The 20,774-nt window shown below is 42.2% G+C and overlaps 1 protein-coding gene across 4 annotated transcripts in view; it reads left to right on the top strand.

Annotated features, from left to right (window-relative positions):
- The window catches only part of MACROD2 (mono-ADP ribosylhydrolase 2), a 992,621-nt gene that overhangs the window by 501,235 nt on the left and 470,612 nt on the right, over window positions 1-20,774 (top strand). The gene's annotated exons all lie outside the window — the stretch shown is intronic.

The raw sequence follows: 20,774 nt of genomic DNA, 5'->3' as shown, positions 1-20,774 counted from the left end.
CAGTGGAGTTGAGGTTCCTGACAGTGAGTTTTCTTTGATGTCTTGAGATGGAATATTTATGAGGGTTCTAACAAGATAGACAGTAACAACATGTCTTTCCTATTATGTTTGTACAGAGGACTTTTATACCATAATTCCCAGTTGTGCACTCTTACATTCTCTAGATATGAAAACAGAACTATGAAGCCCCATTGTTTGTGATGCAAGTTGGTTGGTATCCATTCCTCCATTATGGTTGAGGAGGAGGTGGGGAGTCTTTTGGGACTTTACATTTAGTTCATTGGAAGCAACTTACGCCACCTCTTTGCTGGCATAACATTATGCCATCACTAAGAGTGAGATGGAGATCTGAGGGTCGCAACCCTAATAATCCAACTTTTGGCTCTTGGTTCATGTAGTTGCACCAGTTTCATGGTTCCACTAGGATAAATGTGATGCTACAATGACATAGATCCATGACACTGGCAGACATGGAATCTACTAGCTAATATAACTTGAGCATGGGATTTTGCATTAGTAATAGTGCAACAAATTGGACTATAAAACCATGATCTGCATTACAAAAAGATGTTCATGCTGCTACATAAGAAGCAAGGTCTTTGAGTCAGTCATTAGGGTTACTATATTCTAATGCCTTATGTTGCCATAGACTCCCATTGTAGCCAAGAGAGCTCTCAAATCTGTCAAACAAGCCAGTGAATGTTCAGCTGATGCTGAACAAATGTCTGCTACTTACATGGGATCATACTCCTTCCTTCAAAATAACCTCTTTTAGTCACATGTCAGTCTGAGCATTCCATATGTCCACTCTCTGTCTAGGTCTTCAAAGCACATTGCATGAGACATAAGCAACCCCCCAAGCCTTGGTGTAATAATAATAATAATAATAATAATAATAATAATGATAATTTATTTATACCCCACCCTCCCCAGCCAAGACCAGGCTCAGGGTGGCTAACAACCAATAATAAAAACAAGTTGATTAAAATACAATTTAAAAGATTAAGATACAACATTAAAGCATTAGGATGCAGCCTCTTCACAGGAGGAGAAAGGAAAAAGAAAGAGGGGGAGGGAATCAAACTGATTGTAAGCCAAGGGCCAGGTGGAACAACTCTGTCTAACAGGCCCTGCGGAAAGAAATCAGATCCCGCAGGGCCCTGGTCTCATGAGACAGAGCATTCCACCAGGCCGGAGCCAATGTAGAGAAGGCCCTGGCTCTGGTTGAGGCTAATCTAAATTCCTTAGGGCCTGGGACCTCTAGGGTGTTGCTATATATGGACCTTAAGGTCCTCCGTGGGGCATACCAAGAGAGGCGGTCCCGTAGGTACGAGGGTCCTAGGCCGTGAACCATATATTAAGCCAGTGGGTTTCAGCCAGTGTGCCATGGCACCCTGGGGTGCCTTGAATGATGGTCAGGGGTGCCAAGGGCAACACTGGCCTCTGTCCCTCTTTCCTTCCCTCCCTCCTCTGATGCCCTCTTGCATCTCTGCCTCCCAAAGACTTGCCAAGCTGTTTATTGCAGCAGCCCTGGCTATTAGCTTTGCAGGCAAATGGTGTGTTGGGAGGCAGCTCAGAGACCAGGGACAGTAGCAGCAGCTGCCCGGAGGACTCCCCAGGAGCAGGAGAGTAAAGGAGGCTGAGGGAACACTCCACAAGGGAGCGTGTTCGAAAAGGATGAGAGGCTGCCAGCTCTGCAGGCAAGGGGTGACATAACTGGGCTTCTGAGCCCCACAGGGGAGCCACAGAAAGAATGTAGTTGGTTAAGGGAGCCATGGACTCAAAAAGGTTGAAAATCTCTGTATTAAGCTATGACTTTCCTAACTCTATTGGACCAAAAGTGAGTGTTTTGAACTTCATTAAAATACCGTTTTGAAATTACTTCACTCTCCCCACAGGGCATCTAGTGCACTTTTGTATTTTGCAAGTTGCAAACTGTAAACAAAAGTGGTTTTTATTTAAATACCCCAAAGAGAAATAGTTTAGAAAGGCACCCACAAGTAAAGCTTTGTCTTAACATATGACTGGAGCCTCCAGGAAATGTGAAACTGGGCAGGAGTTATATTACTAGTATAACAGGGAGAGAGAAACTTGCAGATCATATTGTGTGCATGTAAGTGCAGCAAGACTGGAATGTACTTTTATTGCTTATTTATTTCAATTTGAAAACCCACTGAGTACTATAAGTATATATTCCCTTTAAAATACTTTGACACACTGACAAAAAAATAGGTACTGTGCTTTCTTAGTTACCGACTTCTTTTTTTAAAAAAAAATCCCCTGCCACTATATATTAGGATGACATATCTTTTTAAATAATGCTTTCATGAACCGTAAGAAAAGAATATTGTCTTTCACACCCAAGGAGAAGAGATCTCAGAGCATAAACTGCATGGCAAGTTGACTTTAGAGAACAGAACATTTGAACATTAGTTGCATCTTTGTGAGCATCTCTTTCTTTAAACTTCAACAGGCCAAGAAAGAAAGAATAGGATAGGTGGATAGGTTTGTTTATTAAAAAAGGAAGAAGGGAAAGGGGAAAGAGGGATAAAGAGCTGTACCTCAGTGGTAGAGCATTTGCTTTGCAGACCAAAGGTTAAATCTCTGGCTTCTCCAGATGTTACAGGTGGTGCAAGGAGAAGATTCTTGTCTCAAACCTGGAGAGCTGCTTCAACTAAATGCTTCAACTCAACTAGATGGACCAATTGTCTGATTTCTGCTTAAGAAGCTGTCTTAGGTTGTGTGTGATGGCCTGGGAATCTGATTCAGAGGCTGAACCTGAAGAATCCCTGCCTGCACAGGAGTCCCCGCCTCCAGGGCCGGCTGAGCCGGGACAGGGGCTTGAATCTGAAGGGCCCTCACCTGTGCTGGATCCTCAGGAGCAGAGACCAGCTGAATCCAGTCTGGCTCTGGAGGTAATTGAGGACCCATTGCCTGCAGGTGCTCCTCTCCCAGCCCTGTCAGGGGAAGGTGAGGTTGCCTCTGGGTCCAGTAACCCTCCAGCCTCTCCTGAGCTGCAGAGGCTCAGGGCAGAGAGGCGGAGGGAACTAAGTTCTCTCAGGAGGAGTGCTCGCCTTAAGGCCAGGGGAGGCGAGTCACCTGTGGGCCGGGACCGCCCCAGGCCTCAGAGGAGATAAAGGCCAGTCAGCCGAGTCCCAGGTTGCGGGAGCAACATCACTGGAAACCTGTTCCTGTCAGCACCCTGACCTGCTCTTCTGGAGTTCCTGACCACACCAGGCTCCTTGCCTTGGGTCCCGCTTCACCCGTGACGGATAGCCTACAGACCCTTGAGCCAGGACTGGACTCAAACCACGCCACACGGTAACCCCCCGGGACCAGCACATTGTGACTTGGTTCCATGTGTCTGAATATCTGAAGGAAAATGTGCAAAATGCACAGAGATGTTTGAGCTTCATCTGCAAGCAAGAACATAGCACTTGTGCTTCCTCTTTCCCATTTCTGAGCTGTTAGTGTAAACTTCCATGTCAGAGTACTTTTTTTTTTTTTTTGCATTTTCCATCCTTTCTATGAAGAAAAATGCTATGTATTTCATTTAACTGAAATGGGTTGCTTAGTGAAATGGAATTGTTTCTATAAACCATTAGATCCCATCCTTGCCAACTAGATCTCAAATGCAGAAAGGTTTTCCTGCAATGTTATCAGTGACTGATGCATTTTTTGTTTTCAAAACAAAACTCAGGTCTGAGATTTGAAATCAGAGCTAGTGCAAACCAGCCTTCCCCAACTTGGTGCCCTGCAGACCCTCTGTAGTACAAGCTCCAGCATTTGGAGGGCACCTGTTTGGGGGAATAAAGTGTAAATTATAGGTGGTGGGTGGGAAGAAACCACTTTTCAAAGGAATGTAAGCTGGCTTCCAGAGTGTGCATCAAGAAGCAACATCGAGCCTATCTCAAATGAGTTTTACTTCAGTTTACCTCAGATGCTGAAACAAAAAGCAAGGAGCTTAAATTGGACAACTTAACTGTTCAAGAAATGTGGCCAGGAAATAGATGAGAATATGCTTTCTTCTCCCCTTTCACTGCAAGAATGGAAAGAAGAAAATGTGAAGGGAACTGCCCACTTTCTCTTCGTCACCAACTTCTCCTGCAACAGTGACAGAAGGAAAAGCTGCCCATAGGCAGACTAACATAGATATTACTACCAGAAGATATGTTGTCGTTTCATTTCTTAGGGTGAAAGCGGAGCCTTCCTTTCAGCTGTGGGGGTGCTAGAAAAAATGGGGAAATGGTCACATGCAGAAAACAAAGGTGGTCTGTGTGTTCTGAAACGGAATTATTTATATTATTATATGTATTATTATTATTGCCAGCATGGCTGGAAGTGTAAAGTACGTGAAGAAGCTTCAGGTGGAAAAGACTGACCATTTTGCATACCTTGAAAATGGATCTGCTTTACATTTTTCCTAATCCTTCACTATAGTTTCTCTAGCTTTTGGAAGGTTACTCACTAAAGTTACGGGCCTAAATAAACTTTCAGCTCTTTCCCCATAAGCTAAATAACCCTTCCTGTTCTAAAATGAAGCATACCCTGTATTCTGTCACTTGTTGCTGTTCTGAAAAATAACAGGGTTCTTGGGGACTAATAGTTGCTTTCTCTTGCACAGTTTATTTCCCCAGCAGCTCATTTGAAACCCCTGAACTTTAAGGGGGCAAAAAAGAACCCACAGGAAGTTTGACCTACTAAGCATATTCTGAAAGGAGAAGATTTATTGTTGGGTTTACTCAGAGATTATTATTTTTTATCATTGTGTGTTCTGGAAAGAGAGCACAAGCGGCCAAAAGAGTTATATGAGATGGACTGATTGCTGTCTTGGAAAGATGGATCCCTCTTTTTAGCAAATAACTCCACTCAAAAGGAAGAACAATATATTGGCAGGGGGAAGAATGTGCAGCTTGTATTCACAATATTTTGTGTTAAACTGTATTTCCTCTGGATTTAAATTTAAATCTAGTGCATACAGTGGAATGGCTCTAGAGGAGAGCGAGGGACCCTCTTGAAAGGTGTGGGATGGGACATGGAGGGTTGTATCAAGGTGGGGAAATTGGAACAATTCAGTGGTGCTGCAGTGTGCAAGAAAATGCTTTCTGTTCACGCAACACACCCTTGAAGCTAAATGAGAACTCATAGTCCCGTTCTGCAGGGAACATAAGGCTAGAGGCAAACCAGGCAGTGTATATTGAAGAGCCCAGGTCATGCAGACAGAATACAGGACCTAGGACAGCTCCAAGAGCTTTTGGTAGGGCAGCTTCAGAAGACATTGATAGACCCATCTGAAACCTTATGTAGGTTGACCAGACCTGTAGTGTAGTAGGCTCCACTTTCCTGAAGGAGATGGCTCACAGGTTAAAGTGCTCTTGCCTTTTTCAGAGTCTTTGGTGTCTTTGAGTCTGGAGAGGCAAAGGTACTGTAGTGGAAAGTGGGAGATTTGTGTCTTCCCCTGGGAGGACCCTGAATGAGGTACTCCCCCTGGCAATTCTCCCCCATAGACGTAGCCCAAATCTCATCCGAGTCTGCTGCCATGCACCACAAAGTCCCCATGTTGTGGGCCATGACAATAAGAATGTGAAAACCCAAATGAAGTTTTACTATACTTTTATGCACCATATGTAATGTCATACAGTAAGTAGGAACACTTGGAAGGACAACTGAAAGACACAAAAAAGCCACTTCCACTCCCTGAGATTACTTGGCCAAGTCTAATAAAATTACTGGTGATTACTTGGACCATATTTTGCAGCCAAATCAAGTAAAAATTAATCAACTTTGACACAAGCTTTTCTTTGAAGAAGGGGGAAGAAACTCAAAAAACCCTAAGAACAATTCTCTGTGGCCCTCACAGTGTCTGATAATTCATTCATGTTCTGCTATTAATCATTACGTTAAAAAGCCGAAAAACTTTCTGGAGGGGAGAATGTGCTTAGAACTAACAAAGAAGAATTTAACCATATGGACCTCTTTCAAGGTCCCTGTGCTATTTTGTCTTGTTGCGATCTGAGAGTTAAAAAGCTTTTGCTTGTTGATTTTCCACAACCATACATTTCATTGTGGTTGGCTGTTTCCAAATGTCTTTGTTTTTCTATATTCATAGTTTGGGTTTCCCTCTCTGGCCTCTATAGAATTGCCTTATATATAGTAAGATATTACTGCATCCTATTTCATTTCTGCACATTTAAGTCCTAGTTTATCGTGGTGGGGTTTTCACATTTCCATTGTAGGCAACTTCGGGTGCACAATTTTTAAACTAGATCTGCTATCTAGAAAGTGGGCATGGGGATATCAATGTGAGCTGAAGACCAAATAGACCCCCTTTCCAACCTGTGCTTTACTGAATAATCCTTCTATATGCTTTGCAAAATTGAATTCTGACTATGGGATATAGCAAGAAGGGGCTTATGTATTGATGAGTGGAACTGATCAGAATATCACAATGTGATTTTCTCTCAGTGCCACTTGGATTCTTCAGGTTGCATTAAAACAGCCTGGTTTAGGTCCCTCTAGGACTTATTTTAGACAGAACTCACAGGAACTCAGTTCTGGCACCTCTCAAATGGGTGCCATTGCCATTATAGAAGAACAAGGGAGGTGTTCATGGTGAGTTCTGGCACCTCTTTTTCTAGAAAAATAGCTCTGTGATAATACATGAAATTGTCCACTTTAAGTGGACATTTTTTTTTCCAATCTTGTATCTGTGTTAGAATAAAAAAAATGCACAATTTCATACATAATAAATGCAGTTATAACCATATATTTTTTTACAAAACGACTTACATCTGTAAAAACAGTAAGAACCAATTTCATCTCTAAAGAGAATTTCAATTCCTAATATTTTTATTGTGAAAAAGGTATTTTATGGGAAACAATTCATAAATGGAATTAAGCAAATATAGTGCTGCTTCATTCAGTGTTGGACAGTTGGAAGGCTGGGAGGAAGAATAAGTTTTTCTTGTTGATAGGTCCTCTCTCTCCCTCAAAAAATTTCCTGTTCTGGCTTGCAGCTAATTAAGCAAGATTATGATTTTTTAAAAATTTATTTATGGGCATGACTTACCTTGAAAGTTAGGAAAATTGCTACATAATTTAAGTGCAAGCACACCCTCCCTTTTTTTAGCTCAACTGAAAATTAGGGGGGAAGATTGTCTTGTAATGTCATATTGGTGATCCCCCCTCACTTTTGAGTCCATTCCTCACATAACTGTTTATATTTGCATAATGCAAAGAAACACACACAGTTCTATAATTGGAAATGCTTGCATGAATTAAAAAACAAAAACAAAACAGAAAATGCTGGGAAACATCATCTCCTGGACTATATATATATATATATATATATATGTTATACAACACTAATTTCAGTAGTGATTGCATTGAGTGTGTGTATTCAAATTTGGTCAAAAAGTGAGCCACGGTTCTACATGCTAGATTTCTTTACACAAGTTAATATATTGTCTGAGAGGACACCTGAGCATGTTAAGCATTGTATGGCACAGAAAAACTGACACACTTGTTATCATCTACCTTCACCCTGATAATGACCCCCCAAAGATGTGTCTGACATTTTAAAGCAATTAGATTTCTCTAGCTTTGAGGTTACTCTAACTCATTAATTAGAGCCCTCTTTGAATCCGGCTGCTAGACTAATTTATTCCACCTAGTTAATAAACCTCATCAGTAGCTAAAAGCAAAATATGAATATTTGATAGTGTGGAGAAACTAAACAGTTATGAGTCTCAGTGCAGTCAGTAGGTTTAAGTGTGCATAAATGAGCTGAGGATTTCAATTTAAGCACAGGCTTGCATCAACACCTGGCATGCCTGGAGAACTGTTGGGGTCCCAGCCCTCTGGCAGGGGCTTCTGCTGTTACCTGCCCTGGTGCCTTGCAAGCTCCCAGTACTACACTGCCATTTTTATTCCCTACAGTGCTCTGAAAAGATGCTACAGAAGGGGCATTGTGAGAAATTAAAATGTCAACTCCAAGACCTCCAACAGAAGTAGAGAGGGGTAGAGGGACCACTGCAGATCTGGGTGCTAGGAGGAGTTTCTGGTGAGATCTAGAGGATCACTGGTGTACTCTTGGTATTGATGGAATTCCTGGGTTCTGCTTCATTTGGGAAACTCACACTCCATTAGTGGATTAGGGACACCTGTAGTGTGCAGTGGGTGGCTGACTCATGACATTGTTCTATCAGGCAGCCTCATCTGGCAATGTGAGTTAGCTACTCAAAGCAGTAGCAAACTGCAGAGAGAACTGTAGAGCTGCTGTCTGTATGAGTTAGTGCTCTTTTTTTGAGACATACTGTGTTTCCTAACCAAATGCCAAACACTGTGCAATATAGAAAAGCTGCACCATTTCCAGAAACTGCCTCCAGTCTGTTCTTCACATCTGTGTTGAACATCTGAGAGCAATGAATCTTTCTAACTGTGAGGTTATGCCGTAGTGCCAAAGATGGTAGAGAGCCTTAAACTAAATTGTCAAAAGGCCAGTTTTTTCCATAAGCAGAGAAATTTGTTAGATTTTACAAGGAGGAAACCACAACATATAACCAGCTAAGCTTTCTCATATTTGTATCCATGGGGAAGATGATAGATCTTATTAGGATTATGATGGTGTTGGTGTGATTAGTAATTTTGGTTTTTGTTAGTAATTTTTATATAAATTTCTTGAGTACTCTCGGTATTCAGGGTGCTTTATAATCCTTATCTCATTCATCCCCACTATCCCTTGCTACAAATAATCCCTATGAAGTCCTCCTTTAAGCATGATCCTGTGCTACAGTGTAGTTCAACATTTTGAGATCGGTGCCCTTTGAGAGCTGCGGAATAAGGCTTGAAGAAAATTATGAAAGAAATGAGAAATCTCCTAACAAGACTTTCTGTCCCTAGAGAGCAAGCCATAGCAGTTTTGTGTTTCTGAGCCCTGCCAATTTTATGGATGAAAAGATCAGAGTGGGGTTGGCTGGGAAGAACCACACAAGATTATACTAAGGGTTTTCTTCTAAATGGAATCAATGTCACACCTTCCGCACTAGAGCTTACATAAAATATGAGCACATGGAAGATGTATCCCCGTACAGTTTGCAGAATTATATTTCCCCCACCATTTAATTGCAGTGAATCAAGATCTTTGCAGTATTAGCTGACTTCCTGTGGTCAGCATAAGGTTGTCAGGGGTGGTTTTCTCTAGTTTTGTACGATGCCACACTCCATGGCAGCCATTTTGTGACTGATACCCTCCCAGCACACTTTCAAAATTCAGAAAGTCCATAAGGTTAAAAAGCCATGATATGGTAGTCCTGCAAGCTAATAGGTTGATTCAAAAGTTTAGGAGCGAAGTCTCAGTGTTGTTAATTCCGTATGATTAAGTATCCTGAATATGAGGAGGGGAGAAATAATGAGATGAGAAAAATGGTTGGTGATACACAATCTGCCTGGGAAATTCAAAGCCTTTCCCACAAATTCCTGAACATGAGCTCAGCTATAAGCAAGTGAGAAGATCCACGGAATTCAGCAGAATTGCTCCTATGTTCATTTAGCCAAAAATTGCTGTTAGATTTCAGATCCATAATAGGACCATTGTGTTGTTTACTACCTGCATGTGTGTGCAATCATTAAAGGAAAGACTTAGAAACAAAATAGCTGGAAGCTCTTCACTTGAGTATTCATCTCTCAGCCCTCCATCAAAAAATGTGTTGATGGCATGCATCGTGAAACAGAAACAACTCTGGTCATTAAGAGGACTTCACTCCACAGTTCTGAAACTGTTTTTTTGAGCCTTATCTCAGTGTCTTTTGTTACGGGGAAGGTTTATATTTCCTCAAAGTTAAAAGGCAGTGGATCAAGATTAAGTGCTCCTCTTAGTTCAATGATTAGTAAACAATAGCAGCACTATTAATAGTCCGTCTAAAGGTCTTTTCATCAAGAAACAAAATGGGAGTGTGCTGACAAAAGTCATTACTCTTAAATTGGTTTTCATACAGTTGTCTTTAAATTTTCCCTTCACATCCTCACATTTACATCTAGTAAATCACATTTTGTTTTAATAATTGTATATATGGGTATTTTTATAGGCTTTATCATTATCTGAAAATACAGTTTTGAAATGCTTTGTATTATTTTTGATATATCAGTTTTGTGTTTTAAAGACGGAGATAAAGAATGCCGCCACCATAACTCCAGTTCTTAGATTTCCGTTTTTGTTCTTGGACAGATGCTACCTTTAACTTAATTGTACTTTCTCTCACTGTTGCCCATCACATTTCCCTTCCACCTATTATACTCCTTTGTACACTGTGTATTGATTCTTCCTTGTCTACTATGTGATATAGTCCTAGTTATATCTCAGGAGGCGAGCCTATGTCTGCTGTACCACTAAAGGTGGAGCCTTACAAGACTCAATGTTCTACCAAGAATTCCTTCCACATAGAAAGCTAGCTTTTACACATAAGAGGGCCTAACCTAGCTTTCTCTCTGACATTCCAGTTTTCCCTGTTTGGGTGTGTGTGTGTGTGTGTGTGTGTGTGTGTAGCATTAAGTCATATGAGACCCACATGCAGCATGACGTGGCACTGACAGCACATATATGTGCTGGCCACCTCAATGACAAGTAGACGAAGCTATGGAAGCGTGGTGCAAGAGTGTTATGCTGCTCTTTTCCCCTGCTAGTTTTATTTCCTTATGGCCATTCTATTTTTTATGCATTTTTAAATTTTTACTTATGCATTCTAATGTAAGCTGCTGCAAATGCGATCTTGTGTTGGCATCTGGTCTGCTCATGATCCAATTGTTTGCTCTGTGCAATGATTGTTCAAGCAAAATCCCACCTTTTAGTTTGTGCATGGATCCCTTTGCACTGGAGCAGGGCTTGGCGTTTGTCTCCTTGTCTGTTGGTGTGCTTCTGCATTCTTTTCCTTTTCCTTCGTAAGTTCAGATGCAGAAAAAAATGCATTGTGTGAAGTAGCATTTGAAAAAAGCAAAGCTCAGTTTATGCTCTGTGTGTGCTCTTTGCAAATGATATTTTCTGATTTCAGCCTTACTGATTTCCAGATCCATTGAATGGTTTGTGTGCAAATTTAATCATTATCCCTCCCTAGACTAGTGGGATGTTGAAAGTTAATAACGGAATTTGCATGCTGTAGGAAATGGGGTAGGGGGAACTTTGTAATTATTATATCTCTGATGTGCTTGGTATTGTACAGGACACAATAATATCTTCTACCCAGGGAAGCTTATGATCTAAGCCCCAAGTCCTACACATAATTACTTTATGTCCATGAATCCCCACACATGTCAGTAATTTTATGCAAGATTAGTAGCTTAAATAAATAAAAAAAACACCGATGAAACTACTCAACACATATTTTTTTCTTTGAGATTTTCACTTTTCCAGATCGTAGAATCATAGAATTGTAGAGTTGGAATAGACCCCAAAGATCATTCATTCCAACCTTCGCCAATGCAGAAATTTCAACAAGGTCATACATGGCAGATGACCATCCAGCCTCTGCTTAAAAACCTTCCATCACCTCTTGTGGCAGTCTGTTCCCCGGTCAAAACAGCTCTTACCACTAGAAAGTTCTTCCTGATGTTTCCTCAGAACCTCCTTTCTTATAAGTTGAATCCATTGGCTTGGATTCAGAGCAGGAGAAAACAGGTTTGCTCCTTCCTCCATCTTATGCTATTTGGTTTGGGCTGCATATAATAAAAGTGATTTAAGAATTTGTTTCCATGAACAGATGAAAGACACACCATTTGCTGTCAGCAAGTGAGGTGAGGTAGGTGGTGCGCAAAATACACATGGAAAAATAAGGTCTGGCAGTGAAAAGTGTAACTTGAATCATAAGCACACACTGGGAGCATCACTGGGCTATGCTCCTTCCATTATCCTGTGCCTTGGACAACAGGTAATGGCTGAAAAGTGGTGAGCAGGTGCTTTGTTAGGCTGCTTAATCCAATCGTGCTTTTGTTAAATTTTGCAGGCTTTAAACGAGCTTAAGCATGTATTTTCTTTTCTTTTTATTTGCATGGATTCCACTCCTCAAACTGCCCGGCTAGCTTACAGTGCGGTAAGGGCCCTCTAAGTATGCGCCATTCAGGTAACAAAGGAAGTGGTTCTGAGGCGGACAGCAAATGCCCCCCCTCCAATTCTCAATACTTGCTGGTAGTTAGAGAAAAAAAAACCCAGAGTGGAGTATTGAGTTATGAGCTAGAACCAGGCCTCCATCATAGGCTCAGAGTGACACCACATTTTCCGCTGTCACTTATTTCAAAGAAACCAAACTCTGGGTAAGCGCTTGGAGCCCCTGGAATCTTACACTGCTTGGAGATTGAGGTGTATTTATGCTATACAGTGGTACCTCAAGTTACAAACGCCTCAGGTTACAAACACTAAACACTTTAGGTTACAGACTCCGCTAATCCAGAAATAGTACCTTGGGTTAAGAACGTTGCTTCAGTATGAGAACAGAATTCGTGCTCCGGCGGCACGGCAGAAGCGGGAGGCCCCATTAGCTAAAGTGGTGCTTCAGGTTAAGACAGTTTCAGGTTAAGAACGGACCTCCAGAATGAATTAAGTTCTTAACCCGAGGTACCACTGTAGTTTATTTACACAAATATTTATAGAACCTGAGCCTACAATGGAGGGCTCACAGCATTAGCGCTCCCCAAAAGGTCTTGCTTCTCCGATAGCAGCAGCCTTAGATTTCAGCAGAAAGCAAACATGGTGTTCTCTCTCTCTCTCTCTCTCTCTCTCTCTCTCTCTCTCTCTCTCTCCTGCCCAGCCTGCCACCTATAGCTTCTAGCTGCTAGCTCACACAACTCAACTCTGGGCTTTGTCTTTCAAACTACTAGTGTGCTGAGGGCAGGGGTGGGGCCCCCATTTGTTATCTGGTACAGAGCCTTTGGAGTCCCATGGACTGCAAGAAGATAAAACCTATCCATTCTGAAGGAAATCAGCCCTGAGTGCTCACTGGAAGGACAGATCCTGAAGCTGAGGCTCCAATACTTTGGCCACCTCATGAGAAGAGAAGAATCCCTGGAAAAGACCCTGATGTTGAGAAAGATTGAGGGCACAAGGAGAAGGGGACGACAGAGGACGAGATGGTTGGACAGTGTTCTCGAAGCTACCAGCATGTGTTTGACCAAACTGCGGGAGACAGTGGAAGACAGGAGTGCCTGGCATGCTCTGGTCCATGGGGTCACGAAGAGTCTGACAGGACTAAACAACAGAGCCACTTCCTTTGTTACTTTTATGGCCCATACTTAGTGGACTATTGCCTCACCAGGAAACTAGCCTGCAGGCTATTGCAGGAATACAATCTGAGCTGGATCCAGAAATTAGAAGAAGGTACAGGCATATACTACCTATAACACCCTCCCCCCCCCCCCAATTCATAACACTGTATTGGCTGGTCTGTGCCATAGTGCTGATGGAGAGAAGACAATGGAAGGTAGAGGAGTGGGCAAGAGAATGTACACATGAAAGTTATTCGCTGAGATTGCATACTTAGTTTAATTACAACAGCTGGAAGTTAGTGCAAGAGACTGAGAGAAAATCCTTTTTACAGAAGTAGATTTTCAAATAGGACTCGAAAGGTAAACAGCAGATATGCCCAAATATGTATCCAGTAGGCATTTGTTCCAGATGTGAGGCACAGCATGGCAAGCTGACTTTGTTAACGCTCAGTAAAATAGTTCTGCATTGCAAGTACACTAGAAACCACAGAATCTTCGATCTGGGGAATGTGGTATAATCAGTGCTATTTTTCCAGAAAAAGAGTTTTTGGAATGCACTATGAGCGCCTCCCTTGTTCGGCAATGAAGCCCAGAACTAAGTTCTGGCAAGTTCTGGCTTAAAAAAAAAAACCAACCCTGGGTTTAATTAGTATTATTTTGCTACATTTGCTTTCTTCAATGAAGTTTTTTTTTTTTGTGTGTGTGAAATTGGTAGTGATAAATATTGATTACTCAGGGCATAACACATTAATTTGCAGCTGTGAGGTAGTTGATGTTCAAGTCCACAGGGAGGCATGTAAAAATAGGGACTGGCAATGAAAATCATAACCTGAATCATAAGTACAGTCTTCAAAGCGGACAGATGAAAGCGAAGTTTTCCCGCAGTACATTTGCAGCCAGTAATTAGACTGTGACTTCGGCAGGAGTGTAGTGATAGACTTCCTAATTGCTGGGGATGCACTCTTTTTGAACAGCCACTTCCCCATTGTTCTGTTTTGGCAATTTAAGGCGTGCCTTGGAGTTTAGGGTTAAAATAGATTAGCTAAATCCGGGCTTTCTCTGAAGCAGATGCACCAAGACAGGAAGCTTAGGAGCGTGTCATGGTACCATAAATATGCTCAGTTATAAGGAGCATACAAAGGGCTGGGCAGGATCCAAATCACAGTAGGTCTCATGGGTGGGAGCTTTAAGCTCTTCCCTACACTGTCAGTTGGGACGCGGGTGGTGCTGTGGGTTAAACCACAGAGCCTAGGGCTTGCCGATCAGAAGGCGGTTTGAATCCGTGCAACGGGGTGAGCTTCCGTTGCTTGGTCCCTGCTCCTGCCAACCTAGCAGTTCGAAAGCACATCAAAGTGCTTCCCTGGCAGGAAGGTAAACGGCGTTTCCGTGCGCTGCTCTGGTTCGCCAGAAGCAGCTTAGTTATGCTGGCCACATAACCCAGAAGCTGTACGCTGGCTCCCTCGGCCAATAAAGTGAGATGAGCGCCGCAACCCCAGAGTCGGCCACGACTGGACCTAATGGTCAGGGGTCCCTTTACCCTTTACCTTTACACTGTCAGTCAGCCCCACCAAATGTCAGGGAAGCCATGAGGTGCCATCATGGAGAAATCCCCTCCCCCCCTCCCCGCCATGGGTGTGTGCAGAAGCACTGCCCTTTTGCGTGTGGGGGCAAAGTTTAGATACCAACCATTATACAGTTCCATAAAGTAAGACTTGTTTATACGGGTTAGTGAACGCAGATGTGTGGATCCAGAATTGGCCTCCACAGTCACTTACGGACTCATTGTTAAAACCGTGTTTGTGGAAGACAATCTTACTCGGCTATGAGGGATCGCCAAAGATTGTGCATTTTCTCCTAACCTGAGCAGCGAGGGGTTTCTTTTGGAGGAGAGAGCCCTGGAGAGTTGTGTCTTTTTTTATAATACTTGATTTATTTAAATCGTAAATGAAGATTGTAAGTGACGGCAAGTGACTTGCACTCTTACTAGGCAGCAAACCCACAGATCTGCACACACAATATGCCTTCAGATCTCTGGTTCTGTTTCGCTGTGTGGAACTTGGTACTACACCCCCCCCCCCCAACACACACTGCCCATTAAAGCTGAGCCGGTAGGAGGGAATTTTATTTCTCTGGATATCTTCACCTGTTTGCTAAGCATTCGTTCTCACTGAGAACACCTCAGCCAACCCCACTGGTCCATTAACAGCAACCTGCCTGACAAAGGAGTATCTTGCTCGCAGCCAGATATTATCAGGCCATGAGGCACTGACATTTTCCTAAATATAGATGGGACTTCTTTGAGGAGCCAATGCTATAAGGAGCCTTTCTCATGATGCACCTGTAGACTTTGAGATGTTTGCTTGCAGTTTTGATAAGTGATAATTTTTTGAAGTCCCTCTTCCCTCGCTATACAGGTTCTGTGTCATAGATGGGGAACCTTTGGTCTGCCAGATGTTGTTGAAATGCAACTCTAATCAGCCTTAGCCAGCATGACCAATGGCAACGAGTGATGGGAGCTGTAGTTCAGTAACATCTGGAGGTCCAAATGTTCTCTACCCTTGTCCCATGTGTTTGCATAGCATTCTGAAAATTGTGCTTGCTCTTTTGCAAATGGACTTAGAATCATAGAATCATAGAATCATAGAGTTGGAAGAGACCACAAGGGCCATCGAGTCCAACCCCCTGCCAAGCAGGAAACACCATCAGAGCACTCCTGACATATGGTTGTCAAGCCTTTCCTTAAAGACCTCCAAAGAAGGAGACTCCACCACACACCTTGGCAGCAAATTCCACTGTCGAACAGCTCTTACTGTCACGAAGTTCTTCCTAATGTTTAGGTGGAATCTTCTTTCTTGTAGTTTGGATCCATTGCTCCGTGTCCGCATCTCTGGAGCAGCAGAAAACAACCTTTCTCCCTCCTCTATGTGACATCCTTTTATATATTTGAACATGGCTATCATATCACCCCTTAACCTCCTCTTCTCCAGGCTAAACATGCCCAGCTCCTTTAGCTGTTCCTCATAAGGCATCGTTTCCGGGCCTTTGACCATTTTGGTTGCCCTCCTCTGGACACGTTCCAGTTTGTCAGTGTCCTTCTTGAACTGTGGTGCCCAGAACTGGACACAGTACTCCAGATGAGGTCTGACCAGAGCAGAATGCAGTGGCACTATTACTTCCCTTGATCTAGATGCTATACTCCTATTGATGCAGCCCAGAATTGCATTGGCTTTTTTAGCTGCCGCGTCACACTGTTGGCTCATGTCAAGTTTGTGGTCAACCAAGACTCCTAGATTCTTTTCACATGTACTGCTCTCAAGCCAGGTGTCACCCATCTTGTATTTGTGCCTCTCATTTTTTTTTTGCCCTAGTGCAATACTTTACATTTCTCCCTGTTAAAATTCATCTTGTTTGTTTTGGCCCAGTTCTCTAATCTGTCAAGGTCGTTTTGAAGTGTGATCCTGTCCTCTGGGGTGTTAGCCACCCCTCCCAGTTTGGTGTCATCTGCAAATTTGATCAGGATGCCCTTGAGTCCATCATCCAAGTCGTTGATAAAGATGTTGAATAAGACCGGGCCCAAGACAGAACCCTGTGGCACCCCACTAGTCACTCTTCTCCAGGATGAAGAGGAACCATTGATGAACACCCTTTGGGTTTGGTCAGTCAGCCAGTTACAAATCCACTGAGTGGTAGCATAGTCAAGACCGCATTTTACCAGCTTCTTTACAAGAATATCATGGGGCACCTTGTCAAATGCCTTGCTGAAATCAAGGTAGGCTACATCCACTGCGTTCCCTTCATCTACCAGGCTTGTAATTCTGTCAAAAAACGAGATCAGGTTAGTCTGACATGACTTATTTTTCAGAAATCCATGCTGACTATTGGTGATCACAGCATTCCTTTCTAGGTGCTCACAGACTGTTTGCTTAATGATCTGCTCCAGAATCTTCCCTGGTATTGATGTCAGACTGACTGGGCGGTAATTATTTGGGTCCTCTCTTTTCTCCTTTTTGAAAATAGGGACAACATTTGCCCTCCTCCAGTCTGCCGGGACTTCGCCTGTTCTCCAGGAATTCTCAAAGATGACTGCCAGTGGTTCTGAGATCACATCTGCCAGTTCTTTTAATACTCTTGGATGCAGTTCATCTGGCCCTGGAGACTTGAATACATCTAAACTAGCCAAGTATTCTTGTACTATCTCCTTAGTTATTCTGGGCTGTGTTTCCTCTGCTGAATCATTTGCTCCAAATTCTTCAGGTCGGGCATTGTTTTCTTTATCGGAGAAGACTGAGGCAAAGAAGGCATTGAGGAGTTCAGCCCTTTCTGGGTCCCCTGTTTGCATTTCACCAACTTCTCCTCTGAGTGACCCCACTGTTTCTTTGTTCTTCCTTTTGCTACGAACATACCCATAATAGCCTTTTTTTGTTGCTTTTAACCTCTATAGTAAGCCTGAGTTCATTCTGTGCTTTAGCTTTTCTGACTTTGTGTCTACACGTGCTGGCTATTTGTTTGAATTCCTCTTTGGTGGTTTCCCCCCTTTTTCATTTTTTGTACACATCCTTTTTTAATCTTAACTCAGTTAAAAGTTCTTTAGATAGCCACCCTGGCTTCTTTAGGCACCTTCCATGTTTCCGTCTCATTGGTATTGCCTGAAGTTGTGCTTTTACTATCTCCCTCTTAACAAACTCCCAGCCAACATGAACTCCCTTTCCTTTTAGTATTACTGTCCATGGGATCTCACCCAGCACTTCCCTAAGTTTCATGAAGTCGGCTTTCTTAAAGTCAAGAAATTGAGTCCTAGTATGCTTGGCTGCTCCTTTCCGCTGTATAGTAAACTTCAGAAGAGCATGATCACTCGCGCCTAATGACCCTTCCACTTCTACCCCACTAACCAGGTCATCAGCATTGGTTAGGACCAGATCTAAAATGGCTGTTCCTCTTGTTGCTTCTCCCACTTTCTGGACAATGAAGTTCTCTGCAAGGCCAGTGAGGAATCTGTTTGAGCTTATGCTCTTGGCTGAGTTTGACATCCAACAAATATCCGGGTAATTGAAGTCCCCCATTACTACTATCTCCCTTCCTTTTGCATGCTTGGCCATCTGTTCCAGGAAGGCATCATCTATGTCCTCCGTTTGGCTTGGGGATCTATAGTAAACTCCCACAATGAGGTCACTGTTATTCTTCTCTCCCTTAATTTTGACCCAAATGCTCTCACTTTGGCTTTGAGGTTCTAAATCTTGGATCTCTCCACAGGTATACACATCCCTGACATATAACGCCACTCCTCCTCCTTTCTTGTCTGGTCTGTTTCTCTGAAATAGATTGTATCCCTCCATTATTACATTCCAATTGTGCGACTTATCCTACCAGGTTTCAGTGATGCCTATTATGTCATATTTAGTTTGCTGTACCAAGAGCTCAAGCTCATCTTGTCTATTTCCCATGCTTTGCGCATTAGTGTACAGACATTGAAGTCCATTAATCATTCCCCCGTGTCTCTTATTTAAGGATTTTTTTCCTCCCACCACTAGGTCTGCGTGCTGTTTGCTCCATTTGGTCTATGACATTTGGATGATCATCTTCATCAACTGATAAACTCCTACCTTCAGGAGCACTGTCTCCCTCCCCCACATTAGTCAGTTGAAAGCCCTCCTGATGAGGTTTCTGAGATTTTTGGCAAAAACATTCCTCCCAACCGTTGTGAGGTGCAGCCCATCGCTTGCCAGAAGTCCATCTTCAAGAAACTGCAGTCCGTGATCTAAGAATCCAAACCGTTCCTGTTTACACCATTTGCGACTTGAAAAACATAAATATTTATATGAATCATGGTCACAATCTCTCTCTTTCTCTCTTTCCCATTGCAAATCTCTTGAACCATTTGTATTGCTTATGTAAACACTCAACATGTATAAAGTAATTGAAGAGAATTTTGTGAAGCTCAACCTATAGCATTTCTCTTACTACCAGTGTTCATTTGCCTTGAAATATGAGTAACATTGACAATCATTTTCAGTTGGGGTTTTCCATAGTCATAGTCAGCTTCTAAAATATTTATTTTAGCATTTGTTTTATTATTGTTTTAATATTTTTTTATTATTTTAAACAAAGTAATAATAATAAATAGAAATAAACATGTGCACCCCACTCTGAGACCCTTCCATTATAATTATCCAACCTCCCAAAGTTTCAAAACCTCTTGCAGTGGTTTGATCCCATTCTGTTTTAACAGTACAAATTCTACAAATAGCTTCCATATCTCCTCAAAATCATTTCTCCCGCATATTCCCCATCTTACCTTAATAGCACATGTTAATTTATCATTAATAGCTATATCCCACACCTCTTTATAACATTCTTCTATTTTATATTCTGCTTGCCCCTTCCACTTCCTCGCTATAATAACTCATGCAGCTATCAATAAATTTGTGAGCAAGTCCTTCAAAGCCTGCGGACCTTCCACTCCATCGTAAATTGATAACAATACTACCTCTGGACTTTCAATCAACTTTAACCCTGTGATTTCTGTTATCTCCTTAAACACCCTTTGCCAAAAAGTTTGTATGTATTTACACCCCCACACATGTGAACAAAAGTCCTGGTTTCCTGACATCCCCTCCAACATAACACAGAATATTCTTGTTTATTTGATTTAATCTTACAGGTGTTAAGTACCCTTTTCTCCTTAAGAGGACAAATAGGACAATGGGAGAAGTGAAATACCTCAGAAAAAATAAGGGGGTGGGGGATAAATTGGAATTAAATCAGATGGGTATTGGGTTAGATAAGTATCATAAGACACAAGACCAGAAATTAAGAACTACATTCAACCATGGATAATGAAATAAGGATTTCAACATTAAACGTTAAAGGCCTGGGGTCGATTATGAAAAGGAGGAGGATAGAAACATTACTGAATAAAGATAAAGCAGATATATTATAATATTTCTACAGGAAACACATCAGATGAAAGAGGGGGTTAATGAACTCAAACTGAGAGGTATAAATAATTATGAGAAAGCATACGGTACTTCAAAATCAAGAGGGGTAGCAACTATAATTTCAAAGAGATGCGGGTTTAGTATATTAAAGATAAAGAAAGACCCTGAGGGAAGATACTTTAACGTTTTTACCCTGCATGCTTAGGCTTAAGGTTTTCTCAGTGGCTTGCAAGGTCAACAACAACAACAACAAACACTGAAGCAAAATGTAGAACTACCAAAGAAACGACAACAACAACAACAACAATTTATTATTTATACCCCACCCATCTGGCTGGGTTTTCCCCAGCTACTCTGGGCAGCTTCCAACAAAACACTAATATACAATAACCTATTAAACATTAAAAGCTTCCCTAATCAGGGCTGCCTTCAGATGTCTTCTAAAAGTTTGGTAGTTATTTTTCTCTTTGACTTCTGGTGGGAGGGCGTTCCACAGGGCGGGTGCCACTACCGAGAAGGCCCTCTGTCTGGTTCCCTGTAACTTGGCTTCTCGCAGCGAGGGAACCGCCAGAAGGCCCTCAGAGCTGGACC

The sequence above is a fragment of the Podarcis cretensis genome (assembly GCF_951804945.1).
Source record: "Podarcis cretensis genome assembly, chromosome: 3".
Lineage (NCBI taxonomy): Eukaryota > Metazoa > Chordata > Lepidosauria > Squamata > Lacertidae > Podarcis > Podarcis cretensis.
The sequence above is the reverse complement of the archived record's forward strand: the minus strand, read 5'-3'. Positions and strand labels throughout refer to the sequence as shown.